The sequence below is a fragment of the Lolium rigidum genome, chromosome 7, assembly GCF_022539505.1.
Source record: "Lolium rigidum isolate FL_2022 chromosome 7, APGP_CSIRO_Lrig_0.1, whole genome shotgun sequence".
In the NCBI taxonomy this organism is placed as follows: Eukaryota; Viridiplantae; Streptophyta; class Magnoliopsida; order Poales; family Poaceae; genus Lolium; species Lolium rigidum.
Genome location: NC_061514.1, coordinates 331558500 through 331574766, shown reverse-complemented (window position 1 = coordinate 331574766; position 16267 = coordinate 331558500).

Genomic DNA, 16267 nt, shown 5'->3' with positions numbered 1-16267 from the left:
GTAGTAAAAAAAACACATGGGTTATCTCCCAAGAAGTTCTTTCTTTATAGCCATTAAGATGGGCTCAGCAGTTTTAATGATGCACTCGCAAGAAATAGAAGTTGAAGCAAAAGAGAGCATCAAGAGGCTATGCATGCGTCAAATTAAGCAGCTTTTTGTTTGCAGTGAGGCTATGCATCTATAAGGATTTCAGTGAACTAAATATATCATATAACTAACCGAGCTAAATATAAAATTAAGCCATTAGTAGAAGTACCAGGGGCGAGTCGGCTCGCTCCACTCATGCCACAACCAGCGTAGGCGTAGGGCACGGCAGAAGAGCTTCAGGTTCGGCAGCCCTAGGCCTCCCACCTCCTTGGGGGAACAGACGGTGAGCCAACGCACTTTGCACTTGCCTCCTGGATTGGTTTCTTCATCGATGTCCCAGATGAAGTTGCGCCTGATTCGGTCAAACTCGTGGATGAATTTAGGCGGAAGCTTGAGAGCCGTCATAGCGAAGATTGGAATGGCACTGAGCACGGAGGAGGCCAGTGCTTGACGACCGCCTGAGTTGATCCAACGGCCCTTCCATGAAGCGAGATGTGAACGGGCGCGATCAAGCACGTGCTGGAGGTGCACCATCCTGAGCCTACCCAAGCTCAGCGGCATGCCCAGGTACCGAATCGGGAAGGATGTGCGCTCGCCAGAGAAAGACGACAGCACAGCGTCAAGGTCAATGTCATCACATCTGATCGGTGCGACGGAGATGACCCAAGCGATCGTGAATCCCAAGTAGGGGAGCGCTGGGGCCGCGAGGCGGATGACGCGTACGAGCCCCAACATCGGGGCTAGCACAAAGCGCATGAACGCCAACACCACGACGATGATTCGCGCCGGTGGTGGCGATGACGGCGGCGAGGGCTTCACGGCAGCGTCGACGACGGCCTTTTCCAGATCATGTTAATCATGTCATGGGGTTAGCTTGTTGATTATGTACCGCGTGGCTTCTGTGTACCAAAATTGAGCTTTTACCTCTTCTCCTTTTGTTACCGACAACATGCACGTCTGTTGTACAATTTACATGTCTACTCTACTCATGAACGGCGTGAAACTTGATCACCAATGAAGTGTTTTACTTTTTTTTCTACGGTGCCAGAGTTATGGGCGAGTTTGGTTACTTGACTTTTATCCATCCTCAATGCAAGATGGCACAGGATGCACACAACCGTTTAAAAGTCTCGAGTCAAAAAGTCTGAAAATAAAAACTCATTTTATGGATAAAGTACTCTAATTAGGCATTTAAATATGAATGATTTTTAAACTTCTGTAAGTTCAAGTTTTATTGTTCCACAATGTTCCAAATGAAATTTGAGAAGTTGGCGAGCTTAAGAAAATTGTGCAGAACTCTGTCGTCTACCCCATTGTTAACAGTACTCTCCAATCTATAGTTTGTATCTGACGAATCCAAATCTAGATTCAATTACAGACAGGAATTTTGAAAAGAGGATCCGATCTATGAATAAAATCAGCAAAAACATCCGTGAATCAGAAAAATAATTCACTTGTTGTGTGGACAAACGCGCACCAAAAAATAATCCGGGAAATGAACTGATTGTCTCATGCATGCTGCTACCGCAAATAAATAGAAGAAAACCCAAGGAAGAATCGTGAATGAGAAACCAACAAATCTATTCCTCAACTCATGGAACCAAAGAGGAAAAAAGGGATCGATCGATTACCTCGCAGCTGGCCAGCTATCACTACCCATCACGAGGAGGATGGGGACGGCCAACCTCTCCTCGCCGAGCACCTCTGCGTGCCGCCGGATTCGTCCATGGCCATCACCATCTTGTAGTGCCATCCATGGCGCTCAACCAGCGGCATGACATACTCCTCTCCTCTCCTCGACAAGTAAAAGTCAAAGTCTAAGTCATCGCACGCGCTTCCCGCACGCGGACTGGGACAATAGCCTTGTACTTATAGAGGTGAGGCAGGTTAGAGAGGATTTGTTTGAAATTCGAGAGAAGAGAGGTAGGGCGGGAAAGAGGCTAATTTCGGATCTCCTTGTGGATCGTAGAGATAATAGAAATATGGATGGGCAGTGTAGATGCAGCAAGGCCACGGATCGCTGACACGGACAAATCAGAGATCTCGTGAGACATGTCTAATAAATATAGTATATAATGATTCCAATCGGTGTGCCGTCCTCTTCTCTCGACGGATGCATGGCGTGGGTGACAGTAGTTAATTAGGATGCTGCATGTATGCTAGGATTTGCCGTAAATTTATCACACACTTGATTACCAAGCAATCAGCTAGCAAAACCGGTTGATATCCCGATTTTATAGCATAGGAATTGAATCACTCCGTGATTGTCTCATCATTTTTTCCTTTGTATACGAGCTCAAGTGCATGCTTTCCTTGCATGCTGGATCACATGGTATGAATGAGATTTGGGCTAGCTTCAGCTACGAAGCTCATGCTATAATTGTAAGTTGCAGGCATGTCAGGCAGCCGATGAAGAAGACAGACATGTGGGTTCTGGTTGTATATATATGGGTGCTGGTCTAGATAATTAGTTTTCACGGTGTTTTCCAAGTCGTCTAGTAGTTATAAACTACTCCCTCCGGTCCTATTTAATTGACTCAGATTTAGTACAAAGTTGTACTAAATCCGAGTCAATTAAATAAGACCGGAGGGAATAGCTGCCAAGCTTGGAACACCAACGTGATTTGAACTACTAGTAGATTCATAAGGCAGAAAGGCTAACTCAGCTCCTTGCCTAAACGGCAACGTTGACAACATAACATTTGAATATTAATTTTTATTATTATGCTCTTCAATTGTACAATCGCAAAACTTGTGTGCACATTTCACAGATATTTGAACAACTCAATTCAAATATATCTCTTAACCATCAGGACTACAACAAGGGAAACCATAAATTCTCAAGCCAACATTCCTCATTTCACACATTGTCCAACAGCAAGTTGTACAAAAATTAAAGAAGTCCTAATCTTTGTGGAGCAAGAAGAAACCCAAGAATGTAGCCAAAGATTTCAACCTTTACTCGCCTCTTTTAGTGCAAAACATAGATACACGGTTGAGTGACCACAGTACATGAAAGTTAAACCTGGTCGATAGCACTGCGAGAATCCCCGCGAAAATAGGTAATCAAAACATACACTTTTGCTAGCAAGTTCATTCTATGCAGATAGATAGCTAGTCTAGCTAGACAGGTCCAAGGTGAAGACCTAATATAATTTCAAGGTCAGGCACTTCAAATAGAACCCATGATCTAGACTTCCTTCAGTCTTTTGACCATAAGCTCACTAGTACCAAACCCACGACAATATCAGTCAGAGAAACATGAGAAAATAACGAGCCAACCGTGTCCGATGGCAATGGCTCCCTTCCTCCTGGCCGCCTCCATCTCGATCTGGAGAAGGATGTTAACAGGAAAATGAAGTGAGTAGCCAAACAAGGTATACCAAAGCAAAGTTTGGGATAAAGAAAGAAAATACGTGATCTGATGCGGGAGTGTGACCATCCTATACTCACAAGTATAACACAAATATTCGGTTGTGTCATGCTAGCCATGATAACTCAGTTCATTTTTCTTTCATGTATTGAGAGAAAAAAAATCCTGCATCAGGATTTGTACAACTTCAAATAGTTATGCTGGCAATTAATATCATTGCCTTCTATATATTCTTCTTTATCAACCAACATCAGCAACGAAAAGGAAATGATGTGTCATATCTGACTACAAATGGACAAATGATTCTAACTATGACAGTGCAATGATACTGATCAGGCTTCATGTTATTTTCTCTGCTATGGATGCTGATCAGGTTTCATCTAGTAAATTTATCACACTCGATTACCAACCAATCAGCTAGCAAAACCGGTTGATATCCCGATTTTATAGCATAGGAATTGAATCACTCCGTGATTGTCTCATCATTTTTTCCTAGTTTAGCATAGGAATTGAATCACTCCGTGATGTCTGATCAGGTTTCATCTAGTAAAGGAAATACTGTGCAAGAACTAATCCTAGTTTCCGACCTCAATTTATGCCGAACTCATGCCAGTCCGGAAATAAGCATCGCACAACGAGACAACCTAACCAGTACTAATTGCATATAAGCATCGCACAACAAGACAACCTAACCAGTACTAATTGCATATGTCAGGGTTCGTTATTGATCGGATCTCATTGAACTATGTGCATGACCCAAATGCATAGTTTCACTGGCTATTGTTCATGTAGATAAAATTCATATATAATGGTTTGTCTAATTAAATAAAGCTTTGTTTAATTACTCTTCAATTATTTTGGGTAAAAATGCTGAAACAAGACCATACTAATTTATTCAGAGTGCAATAAAATATTTGGGACTACTGAAGTCAAGAAAAACCCAACCAAATTCCATATGATCAAAAATAAAGTTAACCAAACTAGTATGTGATCAAAAACAGAGCAAAGTGTTGAAGGATGCAAGCCAGACCAGCAGTAGTCAGCACTCACCTGTGATAGAGAAGGCTGGCCCAACTAACATCTTCGAGATACAACACAATCCTTCTTGAGCCTGTACTATCTACACTATTTTAATCAATATTCTATATAAAATCAGACAAATTAGTAGTGCATTTATCAGTGCAACTTATGGGTACACAACTAATCCAAACTAGATGCAAAGCAATGACATCCAGCATACAAGGGACCAAAGTAACTTTGTAAGAGGTAATAATGGTTTCATTACAGGAAGCTTGAAAATCTCATTTAACATGACCAAATGGGAGAACCTTTCTTTTACTATTCATTCATTTTCAAGGAAAGAAAACAGCCAAATGTAATCTGAACTCATCTACATAGTAAAAAAGATGTTAGGGGCCATGTGGTGTTATCAAAAAGATGGCAGGACTTCAGCGATTAATTAGACCAGGAAAAGAGATGGAGACTTGGACCATTACTTTTCTATATACGAAAAATCTTATTGAGTGGCAGTGATGGTTTTGGAAGTTGTAAGACATCTAGTATGGTTTTGTGACACATAATGGTACATTTGTGTCATTTGGACAATATATTTATAACTATAATTAAGCATACTTGCTAGCTACAATGTTTATATTGCAGACCTGTAAGGTATGTACTTATGCCAAGAAAGGTATACAAAATTTTGATGTCTGAAACGAAGAACGAACAATTTTTTTGACATACACAAGTCATTGTAGAGTGTGATCTCTAAGTACAAATTCAAGGAATTAACTTAGTGAAATGCCTTGATAAAAACATCACTTACATTTCAGAAAAAGGAGATAAGACATCAGAAGCAAGCACAAAAAATGATTTAAGTTTAAAAGTCATTTGGTGTATGTGTTTCCCCAGAGAATTTTTTTTAGCATCACCATCAAATTTAAAACGAGGTAGGCTTATTACAGAGTTTTAAATACCTAGCGAGAAACTTCCAAACTTTCCTAGGCCACTTTGGCTTCTTTTTATCTTTCATGCTCTCTTCTTAACAAAAGATTCCTCGCCATCACCCTGATGAAAATCGAATGCACTGGTTAATTGATTTTGTGCATAAACAAAGAAGGGATAACAGTGATAAAGATCACAACAGTGGATTACAAAGGAGAACAATGTAGTAGAAAACATGGAGTTACACATTTAATGTCAAGAGTATCAATGAATGGCATGACAGTTCCGTGAACTCCAGGGATAACACCACTTACTTTTCTGTACATAGGACTCTTTTTTTATCCGTGAGGGAGTTCCACTCAGCCAACATATACTTTATCTCATCTTCGAAAACCCACCAGGCCACCTCAGCCTGCACTTCCCTCTTCCTCCCGCTATTGCACCAGGGTGCGCTCCGTCCACCTCTCCCTTTGTTTAGGTGAACTGGCAGTCCTTGTTTGCTTATGAAGTGTTACTGTTCATGTATAAAATATTCCAGAGGACCTTCCTGTAGCTTCAGCAGGAACATCATAAATCTGTAAATTCAGTTAACCACATCATACAAGAAACTGAAAGTGCTCTTTATTCTGAACAATAACACAATTCAAATTATCGTTCATTGTTGTATCCTATGTGGGCTAAGCAGCAATTATAAAAAGTAATTCTCAACAGAGTGCTGTTAGAGTGAATATGGATGTGATAACACAACTAATTGAAGGAAGAATGTTGACCTTTCTTTACAATCATGCGACCATTACAAATTAGATGCCCAGAATCATAAAAAGTGAACATTGTATGGTAACCAAAATACAGGTTTGGTTCAATCTATCTTGTTAAAATTTTCTGAAAATAAATGCAATAAACATACGTATGGAAGCATAAGCAATACCGTTTAAGTAGCAACACTTACCATCTTTGCCAAATCAAGCCCCTCAAATTCTCGGAATAATTTCTACATAAGATATATGATCATAATTTCGTAAAATAATTAGAGAGGCGACAAGTAAATAAGAAGCATTTGAAATTTATGCGTGCATATAGGAACTATCACACAAGGAGACTACCTCCCAACATCATCCCTTAGGAGATTCGAAAATAACAATATGGTGCTACCCCAAGGTACTAGATGCAGAGAAGTTACCATCAGCAAAAGTGCAAATCCTGGCAATAATGGTATGGATTATACTTTCAAATATTTACTGAACAACTACAACAGTAGATAAATCACCTTGGAAAGTTTATGTATGCCTATTTTTTGCTTCAAGAAAAAAAATGTCATGAGAAGAGAACAGGCATACTTGTAACAAGCCAAGGTTTCTTATGAAAATTACATGCTTCCATTATACTCTAATCACTCACTAACTCATTTAATCGATTAAATTGGCTACTGGAGTGAAAAATTACTACAACAGTAGTGTTACATCCCATTTGACCACACAATAATCCAATCAGTAATCCAATATGATTTTACTAAGCCGCATTCATACCAAGTAACACTACAACAAGTAAAACACAATGGGAAACTACGTCTAGATATAGCATATGCTACCACTAAAAGAATGGTGTAAATAGGAGAAATACCGACACATCGGAGAACCTAATTCTGCATGCTTATTTCTACACCCACGGGTAGAAGCTACATGAGAGACATGTGATAGAGATAAAACTCTGCATCCATCGGAGTACAGACGAAAGACGCCATTAACATCAACATTTTAGTGGCAAGCCAGTGACAAGTCTCAAAGTATCGGGCACCCCATTAAAACACATTGTTTCAGAGTAAAAACTCGGTTTCGCAGCAAAGTTTGGGCACTTATGTAACATATATCAATGGTCAAAGTAACTAGAAGAGTTAATACTAATGGAGGTTTCTCAGTAAGAATAAAAGGTAAGTGGATGGTACACAACACAATCGTAATGCTTGTGCTAGGTACAGGTAAAAAAACATAAGCCTTCTACAGCTATATGGACATCTCAAGTGTCACGTTTCAATGTGGAGCAAAAGATCATTATAGATACACTGCAGAGACCGATCTATAATTCCTACATCACTACATCAGTAAGGACTTGTGAGAAAAAAACATCTCAACACAACCACATGACAAACATCTCAATACCAAGCTCACTATGAGATCCTCAACACAGTTTGCGGTTTTTCTGTGTACATCAGGTTCTACTTAAATCTATTGATAATCGGCATAGTTTTTAAGTCGACGCATTGGTGCCTTAAGGAGGGAGGGCGCTTTGGTGCCTAGGCGACGCCTAGGCAGGCGCTTTGGACGCCTAGGCGCCTAAAGCAACCATTTTTTACAAAGCGGAGGGGGAGCGCCTTTACGCCTAGGCGTCGCCACTTTTTAAACCATGATAATCGGTATAATTCCTGATCTTCAGAATCTGCTTATAATGCGCTGTTTGAAGGAACAATAGTCTCTCCTCACAACAGCCCCATCTAGGAACGTTGGGCCCCCTTGAAGTGCAAGGTGTTTGCCGACTTAGGATCGTTATGTGACTAATGAAAGAAGGATGTGTCATGGACTGAACAATGATGACACTTCTTTCCTCTTTGACCAAGAGATTTCAACACTTGGTTCGGTGCCACATCTTCCAACCTAGAACCCTACGTTCAGAAAGGCATCAAATCTACCATCCTGCTGACTACTTGGAGGACCTGGAGATCGCGCAATGATATCATCTTCCGAAACATCGATCCTAGCCGTCAAGAGCTTGTAAAAGACATCCTCATTGAATCCAGGCTTTGGATGCTTGCTGGTGCCACAACACGTTGGCGGTTTCCTCTCCACGCTCAGCATCCGAGCCTGGAAGGTTAACAAATGTTAGCCCTGTATAGTTGCCTATATGGTATTTTTTTTGTAGCTTTGCTACGCGTTGCACTTCACCCACTTTCTTTGCGGTCTTCTTCTAATACACAAAGCGAGTTCGAGATTTTTTTTTTCCCTCAATTTGAACATAAAACAATGATTTGGGTTGTGATTTTTCACACATGATAAGAACAGAACCAAATTAAAGACTTTTATTAATGCTTTAGCAACAACCCGCCGTTCTAACCACAAATAGCTAGTTACGCAACAATAAAAGGAAAATAGTTAATATGTAAAAGAAAACAAATGTTGCTAATAAGTCACAAGGCCGAGAAGGGAGGGGATCGTGTATAGTAGAAGAGACATGTATACACAACAGTACAACATCAAGATATTTATATAGGCCGCATAATTAAGCGTATATTCTCTCAGCAGTAGCTAACATTAGGCAACCAAAGTGCCAAATCAGTCTCTATGCATTATGGGTAAAAACTATAGGAAAGAACTTTACAAAATAATAAGTGCTATCTTATTTGAGTACAAGATGAAACAATTTTTTTATACTACTGACCACATGTTGCTTAAAGTGTCAATTCAAATCTGCAATCAAAGTTGTGTCTATAGATGAACATAACCAGAATCCTAAATAAAATTAGGTCCACAGAAGAGAAACGGGACAACAGCATGGAGAACTAAATAAACGGAAAACATAGTGTGAAACCTTACAGCTAGATTCATTCGAAACAATGCCAAATCTCCTATTTGTTGATCTACTATTGTTTTCGCACATGGTAACACAGTGAAGCAAAGCCCCAGCTGGATCAAGAAATGATCATCTATTCCAAACCAACTAATGCCTTTATAGGTAATTCCAACTCATATATCATAACTTACATCAAAATAGTATCTCCGCAAGTAATTAACTTATATTTATAAGAATGTCAGGAATAACACCAAGAGATTACATCGGAAATAAGCAAGAAGAGCTTTAAGCAACTTGCTTAGTAACACCACATGGGTGCTCCAAGTTGCACTAGATTAGAATATACTAGCAATGAAGGGCGCGGCGGCACGCCGCGCCATATGGTAGCTGCTTGATTGTCATTTTTGGCAGTGACACGTACCTGCACGTCTTGCATCATTGCTGGATCTCTAGATGTGAAAAGTAAATACATGATCCTAAGAATTTTCTTTCTCTTCCTATATGTGCTTCCTATTATATTCGTCCATCTTTATTTACTATAGAATCATCTTGTGTATAAAAACAATTATATCCTAGATGCATTTTCAAATTTATGGTACCTAGAGAGGGAGTGCACATTCTAATCTTTATGACACTGAACTTCTTTTCACAGTAAACTTATACATCTGAAAGTGGTCCACTTATATTTTTCTACCATTGTCCCATTAATTTGTTCAGACTACTTCAACTTCCAGTTCAAAGTATAGGTGGAAATTTAAATCATGATTGATTTTATGTAAAAATAATTGTCATAACGGTCAATATTTGACTATCAGTTCAATACATAAGCGGACAAAGTGGCAAAAACATTGGATATAAAAGTTTAGTTTCAGAAGAAGTACATATGTAAAAGTTTAGTGGGACAATGGTAGAAAAATAGAACGGAAAAATATAAGCGACCACTTTCAGTGTCAAAACATCCAACTCTAACATTTTACTTAATTCATTATCATAGAACGGAATCTTAATCCTAAATTTAGAGACATACATTGCACACCATGCTGCGTGGGTGGTCTATGTTTAAGAGCATGATTAGACACTGTCCATTAATCAAAAGTATCCTCATTGCTCTTTATGCCATCCACACCCTGATCCCGTGAAGAGGTGCCTGGAATGACGCGAGGACCCTGTTTGTCAAGACAGACTGCAAATAAAACAATACTCCCTCCGTTTCTTTTTATAACGCCTATAGATTTTTGGTATTTGTTTCAGAATATAAGGTTGTAGCTTGGAACTTTTTCAATTACCCCCTCTACATGCGTGAAAAAAATCCATACAAAAAGGAAACAATTGATTGAGATTCCTAATGCATGAACCCAACGATTTCTTAGATTTAGGAAGCAATGTTTTTATTTCCTTAATATAACATGGCTGCACATATATGGAGAGTCAACCAGAGAGATTTGTGGGATTTGTTATGTTAATTTAGGAAGTTACCGATTTCCGTCATTTTACTCTGATATCAAATCGTTAATCTAGGGGGTCTTGTGTAAAGAACACTCTTGTGCTAATTTCCGTGCAGAAAAACTATAGGCACTATAGAATGGAACGGAGGGAGTACAATTTAGCTTGTATAGCATCAGAGTAGTACAGATAAGCTAGTGGTACTAATATTGATAAGATATGGCTACATAATTCATAAGGCAGGTTCACTTGAGGAAATGTATACTGTGTGGTTTACATGCCATTTAGCAACTGAAAGAGAATTGGGAGACTATTGGGCTCGCCAACAGGAGCAGTCAGACAAACCTGGCATCCATGTGATGCTCACCGCCAGGTGTTCAACAAACAACGGCCATTTAGAGAGTTGCTTACTTGCAAAAATATACAGGAATGCAGAATCCTAATTTGCAATAGCAAAAAGCATACTTTCCAGTCAGACAGCAAAAAAAAAAAGACAAAATGTTTTGCAGCCAAATAAATCCTAATGTTTCCTCAAATTTTTTTCCTCGAAAATAAATCCTAATGGTAAAAAATTGACAGCAATGTAGGAGGGCATGTCAGCTATTCACAGCCTTGCTGTGTGATTCAGTTAAGACTGATTATATGGCACAGCACTTGCACCGAAAAATGCACAACACAAAATGATTCAGCACAGACTACCAGGTGTAAGTGTGTTTCAAAACCAACTATAAAGCTAAATAGAAAATAAGCTCATAGCTCTAGCGAAGGCAGTACTATACATCATGAAGATGAGCTGGGCCATCTGATCTTGTCTGCAAAAAAAAAAAACAGATCCTGAAAGTGATGGAGCATGAAAGGGCTTCAATTAACTAAGTGTGGATTTAACAATCAAACATTTAATAATCAGCTGGATATACTGAAGTACATGCATAGCAGCTTCCTGGATTATCTGCTTTGTTCCATTTACAATAAGTACATAACCCTTCCTGAGCTTATTTACTTCCTCGTTTGCATAAGTTAATATACCTCTCAGGAACAATGGGTGACCCCTCTTTTACCAACAGATACATTATAGCAGATTTGCAGTTCCATAGTTGTGATGTCTACCATCCTCTTTTTTATGTTACTGTAATGGTACTATTTGCTTTGCATTTCTAAGTGTACCAGTTGGTTTGACAATATTGTCCAGAAAATATTATCCAAGCTACTGATCTAACAAAATTTCTGTTTCGTGCAAGTCACACTATTCAGATCTCCCATTAACCAATATAAGCAAGGTATTTGCATCTTTAGAAATCCATTATGCGTAAATGACCAGCACCACTTAATCATTAGTCTTCAGCAAAGCAATGCAAAGCTAGCGCATCTACAATATAATATAAATTCATTTTGACCTATTCTAACATCAAGCTACACAAATACAACTTGAAATTATTCTGGTCAGTTCGAATGCCCTTTTTACATTTTTGCACTATACAGTTATAATTTTATTGGAGATTTCTCAATGTCTTTCCGCCTATGCACATCATGTCTCCTTGGAATATATAATGGCACAAATACCCCATTTTAAAAAGGAGATTTCTGATATATCAAAGCAATATTAATCTGAATTTCAATTATTCTTTTGGGGCTACAACACACAAATTCAGTCTATGAGGGAGCCGGTAGGTGAATTACATCTGTAAACTTCATTAAATGAATAAAATATGTAGTACGATAAATATTAGTATAGGCATTGCATACCAAGAGTTCTAGATTTTTTGTTATGTGTCCGCTATAATGGGTGTTGTGCTCTCATTTATTGATACCAAATATTTTAAGAAAATTAACATGGTTCTTTCATTCTTTTGCACTTCTCCGCTTCGCTCTTTGGTTTTGGTGGTGAATCTATGTGCAAATAAAAGGAAGTAGGTTTACACATTCAATCATGGATATATACCTGCCTGGAGCTCTGAATTCGACCTGTCCCAGATGTGTGAGATTCGCGTGTGGACTTTGCACCATCTTAACCAATCTTAGATGAGACAAATCTCGTTACTCCAGCCCAAGAAAAATGATGGTATCCGTATTTGTATGTACGTCTCGAACTGGTCTCTGGTACAAAAATAAGATAACCAGTGAATACCACATATAATCAGTAGGATAATACAAAATGCATTCAATGTTAAATATGAGCTCACTGCAAGTCTATAACAATGCAGTCACTTACCAGCAACTTGTTACCAAATCTTTCCTCTCTCCTGCGTGTAAAAACTTTGCGCCATCATCAATTATCTTAAAGGCCATCAACAAAAAAAAAAACTACTGATATTAACATGCCACAGCTAATAGTAGACAATAAAATCCACACCTACAATTTCAACCAAGAATTCACACTAATAGAGACTACAACCTTTTATGGGTCTCTGACCAAAAAGATGAAACGGTGTGTGTTGGAGGGTTCCACTTCCAGTTCTTCGGTGAAACCCAAGCCATTGTGCAGGGCACTGCCGTCAGACCATCTGAGCCAAGATGACAATACACAACTTTGACACAAATGGTACAGCATGCTATTAGTATAACTCGCCAAGCTCGGTACAACGGTTGTAAGGAGCATACCCAATAATAATGAATAAATGCAGTAAACAGGCAGCAAGATCATGTAAGAAGCCCTATAAGACTCTCATTGGAGATACGTCACATGATAATATAAAATTCAGTGAGACAATTCCTTTGTAAGTTCCTGGTTTAAGCAAATATACATAATAATTCAGTAACACTATATGGTATCTCACAATATGTTTGTATGCTATCTTCTGAAACTGAACCTAAATCAGTGCGGACCTGACTGACAATATTCCATTCATTGCATAAGAAACCTATATGTGATCATCAAATCTAGATTTAGCTAACAGAAGTATTTCCTATTAATTTTGTCTAGTAAAAATTAAAAAAGCAAAGGCAGCACAATTTCCCAGTCTAGAAAATGATACTACTTGTTTAGACTGAAGTTAATGTAAATTACCTTCGCTACTTGTGCTGGTTAGATCTTGGACAGTACCATAAGATGCATCAAAATACAACTCATCCAGTTTTTATCTTGATGCAGACAAGGGGATACGGCTGTAGGTAGCACTGCCGTGACTACATCAAGGTAGGTAATCCTGTCGTGACTACATCAGCGATGCACCCTGTAATCGGGTGACACCAAGAACCTACAATCCCCAAAGAATAACATGTAGATCTAATTGATAGTAGGAGAGGAGCGAAATTATTATAGCAATTTTTGTTCCTCTCACCATGAATAACCACTGCATCCTCCTACACATGATTGTGACCTGGGGTTGCGAGCGCCATGGACGCCATAGGATCGATGGCGGTTCCCACTCTGTCTCACCGCGTTTTGGATGGAGGGGTTTGAGGTAGCAGGCAATCCGGTCACGCGCCGTCGCATGGAACGGTGCCGCCGTGTGGGGAGGCAGCGTCGGCGGCCAGGCGGCGGCGCGTGGAACGGCGTCCGCGAAAGGAGGCGGGCCGCCAGGGCGTCCCAATGGCTGCCTCTGTAAGTACCATAGCTGCCATGGGGGAGAGGAGGGCTCCTGCGTCAGCGAGGGTAGGGGGCGAGGCGCTACCTGTCGAGATCATCGGGTGCCACGGGAGCGTCAGCGAGGACTCTCCCAGAAAAAACACGCGGAGCAAAAAAAAAAGCTTAGTCAAAGCGGTGGCACGGGAGCCAACAAGATATTGCTACATCACCGCCCAAACAGGTACCACTAAAATTGCTACGCAACACCAAATCTACACACAGAAAAAACACTACACTAATTCAGAAATAGGCTCAAAATTCTGAGAGAGAAGAAGTTTGTTGCCCTATAATATATAGTATTATAGAAAATCTGAAATTTAGAAACTGTGTGTATCCAACTAGCAAATTAGGTGCAACGATTGTACCCAGAGAAAATCTAGAATAGTTTGTGAATCTATGATCATCATCACTTGGGAACGGATCTTATAATCATAAAGATGGTATTTTTTCTATAAACACGCAGACATCGTTCCTTATGTAAGTTGATTTCGAAGCTAAAATTTGAATCTGAACCTGCAGTGCAGAATATCATCTATCCTTACAAAGTTCCCCATAACAGCAAGTAAATATTTAGAGATAAGCATGATGCGAACAGACGTGTTGCCACAGTTAAGATTCACGAAATGGATCAACCAAGGCAAAAATAGCAACCAACAAAATAACCAGGTAGCCTGTAACAAATTTAAACTGTATGTATAGAGAAGCTGAGAAGGTAACTGAATTTTTCCCTCCCGTTTGGCTGTTTCACAAAAAAGTATAGTAATATTTATCACAGAACCCTTTACTCTTTCTTAGCTATTCCTTGCATTTGGCAAGAACACACAGCGAATCACCATCTCCAGCAACCATATGTAGCAAACCGGTAGGTAGGAGAGGGATTACCTTGTCACCATGGGATGTGGTTCTGAATAAGACCTCCAAGAGCATCCATCATTCTGTATACTTCTACATCCTCCTGGAACCAGACAATGGATGCCATCATTTGAAATGTCTTTTTATCTGATAAGTTTCATATGCGTTAAAGTCATACCAAGATTAGCATTAAAGGCATCTTGAAAGATCATAGTAACTTATAACTTGCATGTGGGAGCTGACTATTTTATTATCACAAATGGGTGGTAACCATTTGTTTTGTAGATCAGACTAATCTTTATAAAAAAAAGTAAAGAATTTAAAAGGTAAAATTGCAGCCAAATAAAGTAATATATGTAAGATAACTGTCTCTCGAATGTGTACTAGCATTAATCTGTATAACAGTCATGTGTAATAGGGTAAGCCTGGGGTATCAAATTTTGATCAATCAATAAACACAACAATGTAAATAGAAAAAACATAATTTGTGATCAATGAGTACCGTTGTCATTACCATCAACATATTGTTAGTTTATAGTAATGTTAAATTTACTAACCACTTAAATTAAAAAAAACTAAAGATATATTTATTCTGAATGTTGTTACCTTAAAGGTAGCATATAAAATGGAATTGAAACAAAATCATTTTTTAGATATATTGAAGTATGGTATAAAAACATCAGGTCCAGAGGTAGACTAGATTATATCTGCATGCTATTACATAAAAAGAGTAGATAAAACATCTCTCAAATACAATCAGTCGGTACATCTACATGTAGTAAAATGTGATACAAAAGGCAATATTTTAGAGGCAGGGAAGCTGAGAAGGTAATTGAATTTTGCCACCCTGTTTGGCTGTTTCCTTGGGTTAACTACTTACAAATTACAATGACACAACTCTGACAGAAAACTACAGCAACGAGGCATTGCAAAGTTGAAGCTACACTTCCTTCCTCATGGGTGTTAAGGATCTTAGTGGCACGTAATGATAAAAGATCAGTTTTTATACACATACAAGCGGGCTGTGTCCTGCGACAAGTAAGACGTAGGATGAGAGGTCTCACTAGCCTGCCCATCAGAGGAGGACGGAGCCCAAGTGGTGCTGCTCGTGGAGGGGCTGGAACTTCATGCCGGTGAAGGCCATCCCCATGTTTGCCTCTCTGACTCTCTGTGTAGTGCGCCTTGTTTTCAGTCAGTATCTCGCTTACTGAGGAGATGCACAAGATCCTGCATAAAAAGGGAGGCTAATCAACCTCAGTCTTAGTCAGTATCTCGACATAGAAATGTGTAGTCGTTGTATGTATGGAGATTGCCGTCGATAGAAAAATAATAATAAACATAGTAATAGCGTAGAGAAAAACTAGCCAGGTCTTGCTCATCACATGCTTCTGAAAGAGTTCAGAATATTTTATGATAGCAAATACATTATGTTTCTTTTCATA